The 8,625-nt window shown below is 33.5% G+C and overlaps 1 pseudogene; it reads left to right on the forward strand.

Annotated features, from left to right (window-relative positions):
* Window positions 1–671: 671 nt before the first annotated feature.
* LOC149535754 (DNA replication licensing factor MCM4-like) lies at window positions 672–5,204 on the forward strand (annotated as a pseudogene).
* The last annotated feature ends 3,421 nt before the right edge of the window (window positions 5,205–8,625 follow it).

An 8,625-nucleotide genomic window follows, 5' to 3' on the forward strand; every position in this document is an offset into this window, starting at 1 on the left:
ACCTACCATTCCTCATGCTTTATGGCCTTTGGCAGAGTCTAGGTTAATCTATACTTGATAATTCCAAACAATAGTCATTTAAATTTTTTTAAAGCAATTAAAACTAGACTAGTACAAAAAGAAATTGAACCATATATTAAGAATATGGAGTATGTAACTTGGACATACCAAAATAGAAAATGTATCATATTCTAATAAATAGAACTCTACTATTATAAACATTGGATTAGATTGTTTGAAGTAATACAGGTGAACTAGCCAAATAATGGGCTAATAAAACATGCTTTATTGCTAGTGAGAAGCATTAAAAACTATATTAATGGTATGTTAGCTTGCGCACCTAGATTCTAGGTCAGTTCAACCATGGAGATTCCCAGGGTCATGTCAAATGGGTCATACCAGACAACCCTTCTATTCTAAAAACCTCAATGGGTGGTCTACATTAACTATCCAAGCAACTACCTCCTCAGGGAATCAGCATAGTAGATGCTTATGTACCAACTTTTGGTTCCTTCTACATTAAAGAAACCTATTTTGAAGATATTTCCTTGTATCAGGAAACCTTTTGGATAGAGAACTACCTATCAATTGAGTCAATCATTTCTTTTCAATTTGTATAATATGTTCTATTGAAACACACATTAATTACCTCTTTTGGCTATTATAATTAGATGCCCCATTCTTCCAAGGGTGACCTTGATGACAACCCCCCCCACCCATGCTTGTTTGGGGCACAAACATAAGTTTTCAAGATGTCAATCAAGTAGTTCAGTGCTTTATGAAGAATTTTAGGGATGATCCTTCAGACCTTGAGGGGAAATACATGAGGCTCTTGGAATAGGTTCAAATTTGTCCCTGTTGGCTTCTTATGGTTACCATCTAGTCTCATTTCAAATTATTAGTTGAGCACATTTGCTTTTGTATTCATTTCATTTAGTTGATTTCTCATTTAGACAATTGAAGTCGAAGGTGATTCGCTGAATATCGATGCAATGAACATCTTCAAATATGATGAAGACCTTTATGGCAAGATGGTAAGATATCCTCTTGAAGTTCTCACCATTTTTGACATTGTATTGATGGATGTAGTTGTTCACCTCAAGCCTTTGTGGGAGAAGCACATACAGGTGACTGAATTGTATTTTTGGAAAAATATGTTTTGTCAGTTAGTATGTTTTCATTTAATGACTTGGTTGTTTCAAATTTTGTTTATTTATGCACATAAATATGCCTCAGACTTACATATAACTACCATTGCATTTAGGAAATAATATTCAATCTTAGAGATACAGTTAACATGCAAGATCTGAATCCATCAGGTAGGCAATGCTTTTTAAAGTTATCTCTTCATTGTTCAATGCTATTTGAAAAATCTAATAAGGGGGTGTTGTTTTCTTTGAAATCTAGATATTGAGAAGATGGTTTTAGTCAAAGGAATGATAATTCAATACAGCTCAATTATACCAGAAATCAAAGAAGCATTCTTTAGGTGCCTTGTTTGTGGATATGCTCCAGCACAAGTACCTGTTGATAGAGGTAATTCATTGGATTGCAATTGAACTCTTAATATAATAGTTAATTGTGTCTTCATTGTATGTTATGTTTATTTCTCAATTCTATTTTGCATAAACTATGGCAAAGAATCTACGGCTTTAAACAGATTCATGCTTATGACAGTGATCTCAGAAGCTTTTAGATTCCAAGATTTTGCAAATAAGATCTTACTCCTTATTATGACACAGCCACTGTTGATCTGCTCTCTGTAAACTTAATTGGAACTAATAGGACACCATACATGAGGTTCTTCTCACATTGAGATGTTTTCTTGATGAAAGCTATATATGAGAGAGCACATTTTTTTAGTGTGAAAAAATCCCTGTATGAGAACTTTCACACCAAATTTTATTCTCATATTCCATGAGAATCTTCTACCAAATTTTGTCAAATGTATTTCATGTTTTTAAAAAAAATCTCATGTTTGCTTCACTACATACAATGGTACTTGCTATCTAAAAGTGTTTTTTCTGGATTTGTATTCACATCCTAGTTTATGCTTCAAATGCTCAGGTCAGATTGATGAACCTACACATTATGCAAGGCCAAAATGTGCTGCTAAGAATTCTTCGACATTGATGCATAATAGATGCAAGTAGGAACTTGTTGATTTTAGTTTATGCATGATTTGAAGCTTCATTTTCAAGACTCTGAAGACAACTATATCCTTTTACTTTGTGGTTAGGTTTGCTGATAAGCAGATTGTAAGGCTACAAGAAATGCCTAATGCCATTCTAGAGGGGGAAATCCTGCACATTGTTAGCTTTCTGATGCACGACAAACTTGTTGATGTGGCCAAACTTGGTGATTGAATCAAGATGTGTCTAACATTACATGATATACGAATTCGACACTAATTTTTATTGCCAAGTGTTAGCATTTGAAGGTTGACATTGGTGTTTTTTTGTAGGTTACTAGGATTTTCAGAGTTATGATAGTTAGAGTGGGACCAAACCAAAGGATTGTGAAATCTCTATTTAAAGCAAAGCTCTCAAGCCTATCTTAGTCCATTTAAGTTGGAAATGAGGACCTTAATCCTATATTCTATGATTTCTAATTCTAATTTGTAAATCATTTGCTGGTGCAGACCTACATCGATTGCCTTCATCTGAAAAAGGTAGACAAGACAAGATTACGAGTCAAAGATCCAATGGAACATGATACCAATAGTGATAGTTTTGCCTCTTTTAAAGAGGGTGATATGTCACCAACTAATTATGAAGCTAAGCTATAAACTGATACTTTTTACCTTTTGTATATAACATGAATTTTGCAAGCTCTAAAATTGAATTTTGACTGCCAATTTCCAAATTGAGAAGTTGAAAGAACTATCTTGCATGCCCGATATCTATGAGAAGCTAACTAGGTCCTTAACTCTGAGTATTTGGGAGCTAGAAGATGTAAAGAAAGGGTTCTTGTGCTAGGTATCTTTCTTTGCATTCATGTTCGATTAATTGGTAATTTGTTGCATGTTCTTTGAACAATATGTTAACCATTATGCTTCTTAAACAACTTTTTGGGGGAACTATAGTAAAACTAGCTTCAGGCACTACTTTTCATGGTGATATCAACATCCTTCTTGTTGGGGATCTAGGTATGAGTAAGTCTCAACTACTTCAGTATGTGCATAAGTTGGATCCTCGAGGCATTTATACAAGTGGTCATGGAAGCTCTGCAATTGGTTTGACTACTTATGTATCAAAGGATCTCAAAACTAGTGAAACAGTAAGTTATTAACTCAATTTTTTGATCATTGAGCTCTTTGGGCTGCCTACTCCTCCACTGCTACCTACCACTTTATTCTATATAAACTGCTTATTTCTTTGAACTCAATAGGTTCTAGAAAGTGGAGCATTGGTGATGAGTGATAGGGGTGTTTTCTGTATAGACGAGTTTGCCAAGATGTTAGACAATGCTCATAGCATGTTACATGTGGTGTGATTTTTCTCTAAGATCTTCAAATTATGTGCTTTTACTGGTTTCTAGACTTTGTAATCTATGTTCTTGGTTTACTTGTATATCAATGTCTGGTCATTCCTTTGAAGTAGGTTATGGAACAACAAATAGTATCAATTGCAAAGGCTAGGATCATAGCATCTCTGAATGCAAGAACATTTGTTTAAGCTTGTGCCAATCCTAGTGGTTCATGCTACAACCCTAGATTGTCAGTGATTGACAATGTCCAACTTCCTCCAACATTGCTTTCCAGGTGGAGCATGTTTGGTTTTAGAATTCAGTTTGGAGAATTTATTTGTTGTCACTCAAGTATAAAAGAATCACAAAAAATACCTGCAGGTTTGATTTGATCTACCTAGTGCTTGATAAAGTTGATGAACAAATGGACAAGCGCCTTGCAAGGCATCTTGTTGCATTACATTATGACGAGCTAAAGGTAAGTTTTGATTTGGTCAATACTATGTAGGAATTAATGGGGGGTCCAATGACCTAATATTTTTGATGTGAACTACATTATGATTCTAGGACCAAATGCTGGATGCATTTGACCTCCCAACTCTCACTTTGTATACCACTTATGCAAGACAACATATACATCCTAAGATATCTGATGAGGTAGTAGAAGATCTGATTTGTGGTTATGTTGAAATGTGTAGGAAGGGAAACTTCCCTGGCAGTAGCAAGAAGGTTAGCTCAATATATTCTCAAATTCAATTTCTGTATAGTATGCTTACAAGTTACACACATGAAAAAAGTAATAGTATATCTCATACTTCTATCGAAGAATGCATCTAGATGTAGGGCAATTCTCATGTTATGTTAACTTGTTCTCCTGAATGAATTGTATAGGTTATCACAATGACTCCATGCCAAATTGAAAGGTTAATAAGAATAAGTGAAGCCCTCTTCCGCATCAGATTCTCTAAGTGGGTAACAAAATCCTATGTAGACAAAAGTGGGTTACATTCCTGAATGTTTTAAAGCCAGATTGAGGCAATGAAAAGATATCTTACATTCCAATTTTGTAGGTTGAAAGGTGTGATGTGGAAAAATTATTTCTTCTTCTTGAAGTTGCACTTCAACAATCTGCCACTGATCATTCAACATGTAACCATTGTGCATCTTTGGCAATGAGGATTGTCAGTTCATTTAGTTGTATATTGAATGCATTATCATCACAAAATTAGTCATCTTTGAAGGAACTATGTTAATTGGAAGCCACTGAATGCATTTGATTGTCATGGTTACAGGGACCATTGACATGGATCTCATAAACATAGGAGTCTCAGCCAATGAAAGAATGAGACGAGCCAATCTTATTTCATCATTGGGGATTCTTATCATGGAAAGGATGCAAGCAAGGGGACCATCAACCTGTATTACCAAGGTAACATTATTTATACTACCCTAAATAGTGTTGAGAAAATTGTTGGTATGGCACCTAACCAGATATGAATGAATGCAATCACAGTTGATGGAGGAAATGCGCAAATAGGGATCCAAGGAAGTCAGCCTAACTGATGTAACTAATTCTTTATTGTGGGTAAATTTCAAGCTATTTCCAGCTTCATTTTCTTGGGGGAAATGAATACATTATGAGTTATGTTGTTCAATTTCAGATTCGTAATGCAATTGGAAACCTTGTGAGTGAGGGGTTTGTTACAATTCATGGGGACAATGTGAAGAGGATCTGAATGAGTTTTGAGGATGATATGGCCACTATAATAATTAGTAATGAAGTATCTGATAAAACTATAGTCAGTGTGTTGTAGCAAACTATTTTAATATGCCTTAAGCTTCATGCTCTATAGTACATCGATGGGTACTTTCTCTTGTAAAAAAATCCAAAAAATTGAAGGAATCCAAAGCCTGGGTGTACTATCTATGACAAAGACAACCACTGAGGTAATGATAGATATCTTATAATTCTTGCTCAGATAAGAGGATGATAATTATAAATTATGAGAATCATTGGTGTTTTGTTCTATCAAGTTTTGGAGTGAGGAAAAAGTAATTGCAATTATAAAGGTATTTTTTTTCAACCAACATAATGGAAAAAGTTCATTTTAATGTTCACAATGGCATTTGTCCTCTCCCTCTAGTTTTATGTGGTTACCTAAATATAAAGAGAATTAAATATAAAAGGAGTAATTTATTTTAATCTATATTTTAAATTAAATATAAAGAGGAAAAATTAGAATCTAATCTTGATGTAGTGATGATTCTATGGTGGTGACTTCAACAATTGAGAATGCTGAATATCATCAGTAACTTGTCTTCCATACACACCAATGATGTCAATCATGGTTTCGTAAAGACTTGGTTTTCTATGAATAGCTACAAGGGAGAAACAACAAAAGTGCAGAATGCAGATGAATTTACTTGGCACAATGCATCATATGCTCTACTATGAAGCAACTACAAGATGTAAAAACACATAGCTATTAGCTATTTCTCTAGATATGATCATAAGAAGTTTTCAAGACGTAGGACATTATTATTATAAACTTGAAGCACTGATAAGGAAAAGGGACCGAAAAAAAAGATGATGAAGAATCATTATCAAATTGGGAAGTCATTATTCAAAATTTATGAATCAAAGGGAATCACAATGTACAAGATATTATAGAGGTGAATTCAAAAGCTTTATAAGAGTCTACCAATCATGACCATGATACATCGCAAGGATAATCTCTAATAAATGCTACCCATAGTCAATTTCAAACCAAAGAATTTAGGAAAGAATAGGGATTGTTTGAAATTACTCGGATGTAGTCCTGATGCAAATTCCTTCTACAGTACTGATGCAAATTTAATTTATTCAAATATATATCTACTGTTTTAAATTTATAAACTAAGATTTATATGCAGTACAACTAAATGTTTCAACTATTATACAGCTAGCCCCACCAAGCTGAAGCAATTGAGTGTCATGAATACATTCTTGATAAGAAAATATAATTATCATAGTACATAGTACAACTATTTTTTATAACACTCAAATTTATATTTGAGATTATAGATTCTCTACCTGAAATCTGAATTTTTTGACAGGAAAATCAATAAAAATTGATTATCTGAGAGTCTGAGCTGTAGATCCCACCACGGCACAAAGAATTCTAGTTTTTTTTTTCTTCCTTCAATTGACTTTCCATTGGACCAATCTCATATTGCTCAAAACTATTTTGCCTCCTCTTGCAATCCAACAAAGAGTGTGTATCAAATCTAGCAAATTTATAAATAGTCAAGTCATCTACACAATCATGTTCATCTCATTTCAAGATCAAAAAATACATAGCTAAATGCAGTCAAATCATGGTGTCATTACAAACAAAAATGCATGTTGAAGAAGATTGTACTCGAAAGTTCAATCAAGGGTCAAGATAACTAATTGCCTTAGATTTCCATATTGGAAAATATAATCCAAGTTTTGGGGCTAGATATCATTAGTGTCAAGTTTGTGCAAATTGACCAAATGGATAATGGTTAGATTTTTCTACATGGAACTGAAAGACATTGTTTGAGGGTTTGATGAAAAGGATTTGTTTTTTATCATGCATATTGATGTATCTTTGAATGGGATGAAGGAGCTTGGTGACAAACTATTTTCTAAAGTACAAGAGGAATGAGTTGTTTTTAATTGCCTTAAATTTTCTACGTGTTGAGTTTCTCCTCAATATAGAAGTTTTTGTGAAGGTACTCCAAGAATGAATAGGGAATGAAATTGAAGAAGTATAGGAATATCCAAGGTAAGTTTATAAAGTTGCTATTGAATTTTAATATATCAGAATGTGCAAAATAAAGTTTTGCAACAAAGATTTATGCATAGAGTCATTGTCCAGATTTGATAGTAAGGTAAAGATAGGATTATGGTCATGATAAACCCATCTAATGATAATACAAGGAAAAATTGGAATGTGTTTGGTCATTAATAGGCTTGAGTTTTTAGAACTATGCATAGAAGCTAGCATGTGGGAAGTCTCCAATTTTGACAACTTAATAGTACTAATTTCATTCAACTTCTTTGACAACATTTTTGAGCAACTGTTTTAATTGTATTTTTAAAATTTATAGTTTAGAGTTTAGCTATTCAAACTATTTAAATAATCTTAAGTATAGAATTATAAAGGGTCTTTAGCAATTCAAAATGATAATTTTTAATTCTAAAAATCCCTACTATATTTACTTACCATTGTTCATTTTTTGCAAATTACCTACTTAAATTTTAACTATGATGCATGAATAAGTAAACATTTGAAGCTTAAGTTTTGCCACATTTCAAGCCTTGTGAACTACTTTTGTATCATTTGTAGTAACAAGAAAATTTCTACTTTTATTTGTTTCCATTGGGGGATCCAATGGAGGTGAATTGTGTAAACTGATTTCAGTTGCTACTTGCAGTAAACTGTCCTCAATCATTTCATCCATGAAAAATTGCATCTCACTCCCATCCACTGTAACTAAATCAACTTCAATTGGAATAACTAACATTGGATGATCTCTCGAGTGAGGCTATGGAAGCCTATCTAAATCCATCACCTCATAGCACGCTTCACATAGATCAAAATTTGGGAAAACATTACAATGCCAACACTGCCTAAGAATGGGAATATTTGAGCAACCATCATAGAAATACTATAGATGAAGTATTTGTATCTTCTTCAATAATCCCCTGGACACTACCTCCAGTGGCAACACTTGTGTCTAAAGGAACTGACAAAGATTTTTTATTCTCTATCACATCATCTGTTGCCAACATTGTCTACTTTGGGAAGGGAACCTGAAGCAACTTGGAAGACATGGCCAAGCTGGAAGAGAACAAAAAATAAAGAATTTTAGGCATTTGCGAATGCAATTATCCCAAAAGAGTCAATTTTCCCTAAAGAAAATACAAACTAAGAATATTTGAATATCAAAGAAAAAACCTATAGGATGTCTGAACTGCCTCATAAGGAGCAAATAGAAGACTTTTTAGTAATACAACAATAGGTGCAATAGTAGAGCATGTGAGCATTCACTATTACTATCATCATCATCTTCTTTATCCATACTAGCTAGTTCACCATCTGACATAGCATCATCTTCATCTTCATCTACTAATGTAACATCACACTC

The sequence above is a fragment of the Cupressus sempervirens genome, chromosome 10, assembly GCF_028749045.1.
Source record: "Cupressus sempervirens isolate cs-2001-9-10 chromosome 10, ASM2874904v1, whole genome shotgun sequence".
Taxonomy (NCBI): domain Eukaryota; kingdom Viridiplantae; phylum Streptophyta; class Pinopsida; order Cupressales; family Cupressaceae; genus Cupressus; species Cupressus sempervirens.